This window comes from Amblyomma americanum, chromosome 7 (genome assembly GCF_052857255.1).
Source record: "Amblyomma americanum isolate KBUSLIRL-KWMA chromosome 7, ASM5285725v1, whole genome shotgun sequence".
NCBI classification, from domain to species: domain Eukaryota; kingdom Metazoa; phylum Arthropoda; class Arachnida; order Ixodida; family Ixodidae; genus Amblyomma; species Amblyomma americanum.
The window spans coordinates 12,276,407-12,288,470 of record NC_135503.1 but is presented as its reverse complement, the minus strand read 5'-3'; the positions used below and the strand labels follow the sequence as shown (position 1 = coordinate 12,288,470).

The window sequence follows — 12,064 nt, the reverse complement described above, 5'->3', positions numbered from 1 at the left end:
AGATACTTGTTGCTTTTCGAAGCGAGAGACGGGAGTAAGTGGGGTACAGTGGCTCAGCGCCATTGCTTTAAGCTCGTGTTTTTTAGAGGACTGTCTTGCAGGCGATGGAAATGGAAATGAAAATTGGAACTGAGGCTGGTGCAGTCAGACACGGGCTGTCGGCCACCACCCACGACCAGGAGCCAGCCCACGCATGAAATTGTGAGCTGTAAGGGCTCCGCCAATAATGAAGCTTTTCACCGCCACCACCTCTGCCCGTCGCACGGGGCTGTACCTCCGGGTCCGAGCTGGACAACGCAGTCTCCTGCTGCTCTAGGTTGGTCAGTCGCAAATGCTCCTGGGGTCTGTTCGCAGGGCATCCGAAAAGAACGTGATTGAGAGTGGCTTTGGGATAGTCCGGTCTGAATTCGCCCGGGGCGAATTTGGAATGTATACCGCGTCAAAGGGAGGGGTCGCTGGGGTGCACAAGCTAGCGGGCCTTTGCTTGCGCATTCGTGGTGCTCGACGTGGAGCACATCCATTCGCTGTCTAGAACGCCGAATTTTCATGTATACTGCCAAGTTTTGTATTTTATTCCTTGACGCACACTGCTTCCTTCATGACCGCAAAATTTTTGCAGGCCACATTGCTTGCTCGTTTCAATAAACTTCTCTAATTCACCGCCGTCGCTTTTGTATATATGTGGTTGCCGTGCACGTTCTAAGAATGACGGCTATCTGTAAACGCATTTAGGAAGTCATTAGGCAACAGCCGATGCAAACTGAGCGCTAACCCTCTCGCTTGCCCCCCCCTGCCGTACCCTCCTCCTCCACGTTCCATCTTGCGCTCCTGCCTTTCTCTTCGACCGCTACCATCTCCTCCCGCCTTTTCATTCCCGCCATACCTTCATCCTTCGCCGACCACGACGAAAACGCTCAAGCCAGGAACGGGTGCCTACAGCTGTGGTTGCGCTCTTAAAAAACAAATCACACTATCCCGTCGTGGAGAGTAAGCATGAAATGCACTGTGTGCTGGCATGTGCCTGTATGCAAGTCACGGGACAATCGTGACGTCGTCGTTTCTGTATATATTTGGCTGCAATAAACCGTGAGGCCTCTAGCTGTGGCTCTGTGCTTGCGCCCGGACCACGCTGCTCGTCGATGCGCCCTGATAACGTCTGCAACCCGCCGCGGCGCTCAAGCTGATAACGGCCGAACGCCGCTACGACATAGTGTCGGAAGTTAACGCCGTGACCGGCGAGAGAAGCGCGGAAGATGGACGGGGCCAAAATGTTCACAGCACCGGTCCTTCAACAGCCTCCACCGCTGGACTTCGAGAGCACATTGGAGTGGCCGGCATGGATTCAGCATTTCGATGACTATCGCTTCGCGTTAGGCCTCAACGAACGCTCAGAAGAGGCTCAGGTACGAGCGCTACTCTGCACTATGGGACGGCAAGCTCGGCGCATTTTTACCACCTTTGGTCTCTCGGAGGTGGATGCGAAGAAGTGCGACGTCGTCGAGAAGTTTGACACGTGTTTCATAAAGGGGATCAACGTCGTGTACGAGAGCGCTTGGTGTCACAAGCGACATCAAATGCCAGGCGAGTCCGTAGACCAGTTCATGACTGCGTTGCATGTCGGTGGAGCAATGTGGTTTTGGCGAATCCCAGCAACGGCTTATCAGAGATTGGTTCATCGTCGTACTGAGAATCGCTGCAAATGGACTCCAAGTTGTCCCTTACGACCGCCCTTTCGAAAGCACACCTCAAGGAGACTGTTCAGCAACAGCAGAACTCCTTCGCATCTCGACTTCAGAGCAAGCCTCGGTGTAATGTAGTACATAAGCATACAACATCCGTGTGAGAATGTGATAGTTGGCACCGTGGGACGTGACGGACGCTGCATCTACTGCGATGACTCCCTGCATCCCCGAACTGTTTGCCCAGCGAAGACACCCAAGTGCAACCACTGCGGCGTAAGGGGGCACTTTGGTAAAGCATGGATCAAGAAGATGACGACAGGCAACCAACGCCAGGTATGAGTTTCGCCCGTGTAAGCGGACACGGAACAAATTTTTCTGGGAGAGATAGAAACGCCAGGTGCAAAACCGCGGTGGTATAGTAAATACAGCTGTGTGTTAACTCTGTTCCGGTGTTTGCAAAGGTTGGGGCTGATGTTACCGTGGACCTGTCATCTTTTCCCGGTCTTCCTATATATAACGAAAGTCGACGAGGTTTTGACAGGCGCGAGTGGTTCACGCCTTAATGTTTTGGGCAAATTCGAGGCAGAAATCGCTTGAAAAGGGAAACTTTCTCGCCAAGCATGTTATGTAGTAGTCAGCCCGCTTCGACATGTCCTTGATTTGCCTGCTCTGGAGGCACTAGGGGCTGTTAGGTTGTCGGCTCTGTCGCGCAGTAGGAGTCTACTTGTAACATAAAATGCTCCGAGGTTTGCAGTAATCTCGGAGCCATGACAGGGGTGTACCGGATAAGGCTTCACCCACACGCGGTTCCGTATGCTATAACCGCACCATGCAGCGTTCCAATTCCGCTCAGGGAACGCGTCCGACTTGAGAAAATGGAGCAAATAGGCATTATTCGTAAAGCTGACAGGCCTACAGATTGACGTGCCGGTATAGTACCAGTGGTAAAGAAGAGTGGGGATAACAGGATTTGTGTAAACCTTACACAACTGAATAAGTGCGTTATACGAGAGGCTCACGCTCCCCACAGTAGAACAAGCCCTGAGTTCTATAGCAGGTGCAAAATTCTTCTAAACTGGACGAGACTTCTGGTTTCTATCAAAAGTACGGCTAGGCAAGGCTTCGATCGGAGGACCTTACTGTCATAGCTCCGTTCAGGCGGTACTGTTTTACCAAGTTGCCTTTCGGAATTACCTCAGCGTCTGAGTACTTCCAAAAGAGAATGTCCCAAATCCTTGCAGAACCCCCCCCCCCCCCCCGAGGTCGTCAACATGATGGACGATATTTTAGTTTTCGGCCAACTTTATTCTAGACTTTCTGACGTCTTGAGCAGGTTGGCTGAGTCCAATGTAAAGGCTACACAAATCCAAGTGTCATGTTCTAAGTGAGGAAGGCGTGCAACCCAGTCAGGCTAAGGTAAATGCGCGAAAGAAATCACGCCAGCGAGCAAGCGGAATTGCGCAGCGTTTTGAGCATGACCAACCATTTGGGGCGCTTTTTGCCGCAGCCAGCTCACACTACGGCTCCTTCCGCGTGCTTTTGCGTAAAGACAACGTCTGGTTCTGGGGCTCAGCGCAGAACGCTGCATTCGAATGTGTGTAATCTCTTATCTGCTCCGCGAAATGCGTGGCTTTGTACGACTCATCGCCTTCCGACGATTCTTTCGGCAGACGCATGGTATTTCGGCCTGGGCACAGTCTTCCCAAACGGAACATAACGGTGAGCGACGATCCTCTGCCTCGCGTTTGCTGCTGGCGAAATATGAGCAGCGCTATGCGCGAATAGAAAAGGAGGCATTAGCTTTGACTTGGCCTGCCGAAAGATTCGACGAATACCTGATGGGACTTGGCGTATTGTTTGAAACGGACCGTAAGCCTTGTGTTTCCCTGTTATATAGGAAGAATGCCCGTTGACCTGGTGCCGCCAAGAATTCAATGGTTCATATTGCTGCTCACGCGCTATCATTTCGATGTGCTCTATGTTCCGGAAAAATGTTTAGTCACTGCTGACGCTTTTTCGCGAGTGCAACTGGCGACAAGCGATTAGCCGGAGAGCAGACTGTCGGAAGTTTCTTCCTATGCAAGATCGTGCAATGGAGCCATCCGCTTGTTGGGTTGAAAAAGCTAGCTGGTCAGAAAAAAATGGCAGTGGCTTAGCTCAGCTATGCCAGGATATACGTAGCGAGAGCTGTAGTTCTTCGCTGGTTACGCATGTTGTCGAGTTTGTTGTGACTAAAATGTTAAGCATTGAAGAAGTATTCGTCGAGACACATTGTTTATTTATTCAGTTGTTTTGATAGAGATAAACACTTCCCGATGATCGGTAAAGTAACACGCAGTCCGGTCCAGGATCCGGAGTTCCCGGGTTCGAACCCGACCGCGGCAGCTGCGTTTTTATGGAGGCAAAACGCTAATGCGCCCGTGTGCTGTGCGATGTCAACGCACGTTAAAGATCCCCAGGTGGTAGAATTATTCCGGAGCTCTCCACTACGGCACCTCTTCCTTTCTGCTTTCACTCCCTCCTTTATCCCTTTCCTTACGGCGCGGTTCAGGTGTTCGCCGATATATGAGACAGATACTGCGTCTTTTCCTTCCCCAAAAACCAATTATTATTATTATTAATATAAAGTTCCTCTCTTCTCGCTTCGTTCTGTCGTTGTTGGGTCTCTTTTGCGCTCTCTATAACGTTTACAATACACTGAAGCGAAGCGCGCATATATATATATATATATATATATATATATATATATATATATATATATATATATATATATATATATATATATATATATACCCCACGAGTCGACACCTCCTCTCCCTCTACACCAGCGGAGCACATCTGGTGGAGCGAGCGGCGACGGCAGCGGCGTCGACGGTGGCGCCATCTGTTGGAGCGCGGCTGCGGCGTTGCTAGGCAACGGCGGCTCAAAGTCGTTCGTCAGCCACGGCACACGGCATACGGCTGAAGTGCGCGACGAGCCAAAATGGTTCGCTGGCTGGCGTAGTAAAGCTTTCGCTTTAAAAACCAGTCTTTCTTGCTTCTCGCCCCTTATTGGCAGGAGCGCGACTTTAAAGCGGAATGCAAGGGGTTGCCTTCAAAATGAACCAGACTGGTATCGCCTCAGTCCCTCAGGATAAAGGTGTTAGAGAAGTTGCGCGACAGGCGTCGAGGCGCTTCTAGAAGCCGAGCATTGGCTGAAGAGCTCGTCTGGTGGCTAGGCCTTGGTGAACAACTCGCGCAGCAGGTGGAAGAGTGTGAAACTTGCGAGAAAGAGAAATAACCAAATTAATAAATAGAGGGCTTGGCGCCATCACATGCTACACATCACGTGCTACACAGAAAAAAGTTATCTACAAACTACTTCTGGAAACAGAATTAATACCATATACAATGCTAAGTTCAGTGACCTCATTAACAATGTAAAATAAAGCGGGGCATATCATCGACAAACATACAAAAATAAACAAGCCACGTAACGGAAGACCAGGTTCGAATAGAATTTTGTAAGAAAAGTACACCAGTATGATGAGGCACAACAGTGGAAAGGACGAGATAGGGAAAATAATTTTATATTTCAGTAATAAAATTCTGTAGGACACTGCACACTGAAAAATCACGAACTTACAAAAAGATGGTACCCTCGGTTGTATAAAAACATGTAAAAGCAAACAAAGGTACAAAGCACTCAAGTCACATTCTATAGAAGGAATGAAAAGCGGATAAAGATTTTAGAAAAGCTAGGCCGATGAAGAACCACTACCGACCGTCAAATGATTCGTGGCATCATTATCGCACAGCAGAAGCAGGTCTCCTGTTCCAGTTAAAGGGGCTCTGGAACACCTCTTCCGAGGAAATCACATCAACTCGCTCAATCACTGCATTGTGCTGTAATGAAAACCTGAGCCAAATAATACACTTCTACACGCAGCACAGGGCCCACAATCACGCACGAAAGTTGACGAGCCCTTCCCGGCGACATTTCATTCTTCCACCCTCCTCCGCCGCTCGCATCTACGTATACGTGTTGAGAGGCGGCTACTGGTTAGTTTCCTTCAGACGTCAGGCAGCTACCAAGGCCGCGGCCAATTAGCCGCGTAGCTCCGGCGGGTCTGGAAGGTTTCCGGCGGAAGGTGGGGTCGGCGGAGGAGCGCCGACCTTCCAACGTGAAAAACGGTGACGAGAGGAGAGGGAAAAACGCGAAGGCGCTGAAATTCAAATTTTGACTGCAGATAACAGCTTCTACAAAGCGCATTAGAATTTTTTTTTGCTGGACAGTATTCGTGAAGAGGCGTGCTTTAACATCCCAGCCATAGTGCAACTTTATTAGAGCTCCTTTCAGGGACTTCTCAGAGCTCACACAATCCTTACAACAGTCAAATAAACAGTCCTGGAAATTCTTGCAGCGGATCAGCGACTGACAACTCACAATCTGCGCATGTAACCTCCCATGGTTTCAGGCACGTCTGCTAGCATCCGTCGTGGAGATTTTTCCTTCTTGATGACCACGTCAGTGCCGTCATTTCTCAGTTTGAAAGTTCCACTTCTGATTTCGTACAAATTCGCGGCTTTCGTCAAACGGCAACACTTGTTGACAGAAGTTCACGTTGAGTTGAAGCCCGTAGCAACAAGCCTGCCTGTGATACAGGCTGGGCTGCGGAGGAGCAGTTTCATTTTTTTTTATTCCGGATATACAACGCCGCACAGTGGCGATAATGACGCCAGCGTATAGAGTTCCGGCCGCTTGGCTAGTCGTTCTTTCCTTCAAGGTCGGGTAATGTGTGAGGAAAACTAGCTGCTGCTCCACATCGCAATTGCACGCGCTATGTTCCTCGATATACCACTACGGAGCCAGGTAAGCAGAAGGTGCACACTATTCGATCCTTCATCGTTTTAACCGGCACGTATATATAGTTAAATTCTCTGCTTGGATGTGACCTCGCCGCGCGTCTGCGTGAGGGGTGTGCTGTCGAGGTCGAGTGAAAAGCGAACACCAAAGTGAGATTTTCCAGCCGCGAATATTTTCGCATTTTTGTGTTCGCATTTTAACCATTTCGTTCGTGTTTCATTCCACCTTTACGGTATATATACGTGTACGCCTGTGCTTGAACTCGGTAGTATTCGAAGCCTGGGACATGAACCTCTCGACCTGTGTGTGCCGCATCATGCAACGTGCACGGGCTTTCCCGACTTAATGAGATCTCTTACAAGAAGAGCTAGCGCTCGTCTGGTCGCCACTTTTAGCGTTTTCAGCGCCTCTGGTTCGACGCAGAGGCAGCTGGAACAGTCTCTCTTGCTACGTACTGTCGCCGTGCTATTTCCTCGACATGATTAGCCTCGCTGGTTTACGTAATCGTGGCGGAAATGCAGTGCATGTTTGATGATGTAGACAGGCCGAGGGCAACGGATAGGCTTGAAAATGTTCAAGTCTGTGAAGAAAATAAAAGTTGACAATATGTTGTCAGATGTTTAAAGTAATAACGGTATGACCGCAAGTCGAGGCCAAGTTACTAAAGTCCCCAGGGCAATTGCATTTGACGAGCACTCTCGTGCTATGAACAGCTATAGGTGCTTTCCAATTGCGCAGGGGAAAACGTATATCAGTTTCGACCTGACAATATATACGTCCTCGCACATGGGGTCAAAACTTGAAGGGTAACGAAAAGGTTATGAATTAAGTTGAGGCAAACACAGCAGTTTGTGGAAAGGAGAGTGGTTGAGGTAATCAACGCATGCACTCGGAAAGGCGCTCTGTAGACTCAAGAACGAACTGATGTTAATGATGTGAGGCAGCTGCAAGATGCTGTTATGAACGTTTATTATGGGAATGGTCTAACGTTCCGATGCGTAGCAAAATCTTGCGTCTAAAGTTTGTCCATCACTCGCATCGAGTAAAGACTGCCATAGAAGACCCGTGGAGTGTGATATTGACACTGCATAACAGAAGACTACAAGCGTTGCGAGGGCAGACCTGCGGATGTTTTTTTTTTTTTGATACTGTAAGTCCCATCAGGGACTGTAACAGGAAGGGCTTTGAATGATACAGTTGTAGTGCGCATGCTGGTAAGTAAACAATTTTTTTTTTGTGGTGTAGTGTACGATATGCGAAAGAAGTGCGTTGATAAACAACTTCCCGTCGAAAAGTGCGTTTCTCCAGAATCTCTGAGTATGACCCTGGTGGAAATCGAGACCAAGAAATGAACTTTAGCGGGAAATACGTACGATGCTGGGAACAGATATATCCGGTTGTCAGCTCGGGAAATAAATTGGCTGCTAAGGTAAGGAAAGCCCACACGACGGGGGCGCTCGGAAGTGAGGTGATTAGAAAAATATGCCGGAGTGCATGGTGGCTGCGCAGTACTGTGCTCTCTAGAAATTAGAGAAAGTCAGTAAAAGGATTAGCCCTGGTCCTGCAGTGGGCAGTGCGCATAGCATTCACCTCTGAAGCAGGATGATTGGGCATTTGAAGGTTTGTGCGTGGAATGAGCCGTTGTAATCGCGCCCGATATATGTATACGAGTGGATATCATCTTTGCCGATCGTCGACTTCCGCGAACGGCGGTTCCATGCGGTTAATTGCGCGCTCATATCACTCTGAAGTTCTCACAGACCACGCATTTCACCTTTCACTCGTGGGTGATGGCAACTCTACCTGGCGGGTGGGATCAGTGTGACTTTTCAGTAGCTTGCTTGGCGTACTCGCGCGCTGACGTCGAGCTGACCACGAAAGTCGATCGTGGCTTGGAGATTATGCATATCATATATGCGATAAGCTTGGATTCAACAAAGGCGGCTTTTAGTGCAGCTGCTTTTGAGAACATGACCCAATATTTAGTAAAGCTGAGATTTGGGCGAACAAGGTCTCACAAGGTCGAACAGCCGGAAAGCAGTGATCGCTTCTGACGAAGGACCTTGGTGTATAAACGCTGATGTCAGCGGGTACGCTGGGTACGCTGATGTCAGCGCAAGAGCGAGCCTTGAGTCGAACTCTGCACTTAAGAGTGGAACACTCCACCTTTGCAGGCTGAGTTGTTCGAAACTGGGTTTGCCCCCGAAAGGGTGCAGCAGGGTTGCGTAGCCTCCTCCAAGCACACACCCCTGAAAAAGCCGGGCGCCGGAACGGGGTGGCTTGTGCCCTATGGATTTGGGCTTGCACCCACCATGGACCCAATATTTGCTTAAGAGTGCTAAGATCTGTGGTTTCTCGCTTAGGCGATAAAGCTTTCGGAAAAGGGCGGCTTAACAGCACCAAGGAATATAGGTGTCCAGTCATGCTGACGATTCATATATTCAAGCGAAAATTATAAAAAGGAATTTCAGATATCTATATTTTTAATGCGCTTGAGCGACCTATCTTGCCATGCGGTACATTTGCGCTGGAACTTATAAGAAGTGTACACCTCGCCAACAGATTCCTCACAGGAGTCACTACTTTGGTAATCGCAATGAACGAACCTGGTAGAGTCTCAGTCACTCACGATTTAAAGATTATCCGCCGCAACAAAAGGAGTGTGGGAAAAAGTTACAGCTACAGGCGATTTTCTTCGGAACGCCGCCAAATGTATTGTGCACTGTTTTGAGCTTCGTTTGTGCAGAACTGTGATGACGCTAAATTCCTCAATTTCCTGAAGTGATTTGACGGCATCTATATAATAGTTAGCCTCGAACACGCTTGTAACTAGCCCGGTTCAGCTCCTGCAGCAGGGAGCTCCGGTGGGCTGATCAAGATAAGAAGACTGACAATCGATATGACATGGCGCATCTGGGCTGCGAGCGGGCAAAAGTCATAGACGGACGTATGCTCCGAAAGACGTAGCTCCTCACAGAAAGAATACCACAGCGTTTGGTTTTTAAGAGAGTTAGCTCTTACTACTCGCATTCGAACGTTTCTTGTCCGTGCGAGATTTCAAGATGGCGGCCGGAAATCTCAGGTCAGCAAAATGTGACCCCTCCTCACGTGACAGCGCGCGCGCAGTCGTCGGGCCGCCAAGGCGGCCGGTTTACTCCCTATGCTGGCGTTCCGCTATATATATGTATCGTCTGAGCACGTGCCGAGACTGGTGCCGCTTAAGGTTGCCACTGGTGACAAAATTGTGGCCCACCGTTTCGCGCAGAGTGGTGGCAAAAGAATCGGCACGATTCGGCGCACAAAGTCTAGTTGAAGCCTGGTATGTGTGTGAGGGTGTCGTACCGACGACATTTGGTTCTCGAAACCGTGATTGGGGGGGGGGGGGGGGCAGGGGCACTTTCGGAGGGCCGTGGCGGGCGAACGATTGGTCGCAGAGGGATGCAGATGGTTCACACAAATCGTCGTTTCGTGATGTACACGTTGGTATCCGAATTTGTCGAAAGCATAAGTGAAAACAACTTAGCTAACGCCCTTCATTTGATTTCGCATTCGCGAATCATTCTTTAATATGAAGTCATCCGCAACTGCCACCGCCTGGGCCGCGTGGCTAACCTTTGGTTTGCCGAGGCTGCGGCAAACCACCTCACGCTGCTGATCCAAATTGCAAGCAGTTTCCTGAATGCGTGGCTTGCGGCGCCTCCGCGCACATTGCACTTGGCCTTCAGTGTCCGAAACGCAGTTTTTTTCCACTCAGGACTCCAGTCGTAGTGACACGCCTACGCCGTCTTTGAGACAGACCACAACGAAACATTCTAAACAGGTCACTTGGGCGCAAAAAGCTGCTGCTCCCGACCTTACTCAGCTAGTCACCAGTCTACGGAATGAAATCAAACAACCCAGAGAGAGAGAGAGAGAGAGAGAAACAACTTTAATGAAACGCCAGTCAATGAGCGCTAGGAGAAAAGTCCATTTCCCCCGTCACCCCTAGCCGTCGGCTGGAATCCCTTGGGACACAGCTGCAGCAAGGGCTTGACTGATGATGTCCTGCTAGACGTTAGGGTCTGGGCTGTAGAGCAAAGCCTCCCAGGATTCTAGAGTGCGCGAGCTATCGTACCTAGTCGGACATGTCCACGCCATGTGGACCAGAGTTGCTGCCTCGTCGCAAAATTTGCACTGTGATTTGAAGACTTCATTGTGCCACTTGCTGTAGAAAATCACACTGCATGAACTCGTGTTGAATCCGAAAAAGCAAGCACGTTCCAAGCCTCCTAACTGCAGCAATACTTAAGATTTCCCGTCTGAGCCAGTCGACAGCCCGCCGTGTCAAGCCGGTCACCGATCCAGCCTTCTAAGAAAACAGCGGGTCCAGGCGCCTCACAAATTAGAGCAAGTCCCCCGATCGGCGAAATGGCTGCAAACAGTGAAGCCTATGCAAAGTCGGTGCCAAACTGTGTTCGAATATCTCCAGCGCACTGTTCTTACGGGCTGTGAATGTGAAAGCATTAGCTCGGGGTTTTCGCGCCGCCCGAAGACGACGATATACAAAAGATGATGACAGCGATAACCAGACCCAGCTGGAGATAATGGCGGTTTAGCGCGCAGGGAGTTGTGCTGCGGTGGTGACGTAGTGCTCTAAAGCTGTGACCAGCGAAGCTGATCTGTTCCGGCCTGGGTTCGAAACCCACTTCGGAAGAAGAGCACTATTAGCCTCCCCTGAGATATATAGTCACGAAAGGAAAGACGCATAACTGGCTCCTTGGGTCAATGCGGACACCTCAGTCGCGCTTCGGTCATCGTCATCATCAAAAAAATTATTAACAAACTGAGGAGCATGGAGCACGTATGCTCCCGGGCCTTCGCTCAGCCCCACTGCACTCAAGCGTTTTTTATAAGTTCCTGTGGTCATAACGCTGGCAGCTCGGTTGATAGCGATGGTCTGCAAAAAAACCGAGATTTCGCACAATATTTTGTGCTATAGCAATGCTGCCGACAGCCATTTTTTTCTTTCTTTCCTGATTATATAGGCACTTCTGATTACGTCATGAGGTCACGCGGGGGGTTTCGGTTCGTTTGTCGTGGACAGTCGGTCAACGCCGGATTTTCTGACATGAACCACACGATGCTTTCGCATTAAAATGTACATAACTGGAGCCTTTGCACACACACATACGTACTGGAGCCCGTGCGATAATCAATTAAGATACACAACGGGAAGATAATCTAAGAGGTAGCTTAATCGCATACATTTACGTTTCAAGACATTGGTGGCCTGTGGGCCCGCGAGCTCCTGGAACTGTGTGCCGCGAGTGCTCGGGCCTACCCTCCGCGCCTAAGGGTACGTACCGGCCTCATCGCTGAAGCGGTGGTAAATACCACGAAGCGCGTCACCGAAATTGCTGTAAACATCGTCACGAACGCTAGGATACATGGACGCGGCAGACCATGCCATGAATCTGGCAATGGCGATGGCCATTACGAACGCCTAGAGGGTCCTTTTCTGGGGCGGCTCGATCATCACTACCAGTACTGAAGATGC

General features: G+C 49.8%; 1 long non-coding RNA gene across 1 annotated transcript in view; it reads left to right on the top strand.

The window, feature by feature from the left end:
* The first annotated feature begins 6,194 nt into the window (after window positions 1–6,194).
* Window positions 6,195–12,064, top strand: part of LOC144098493 (uncharacterized) — a 69,228-nt gene continuing 63,358 nt past the window's right edge. Inside the window, exon 1 of the long non-coding RNA XR_013307188.1 lies at window positions 6,195–6,534. This is a non-coding gene — a long non-coding RNA (uncharacterized LOC144098493). The remainder of the gene's footprint in view (window positions 6,535–12,064) is intronic.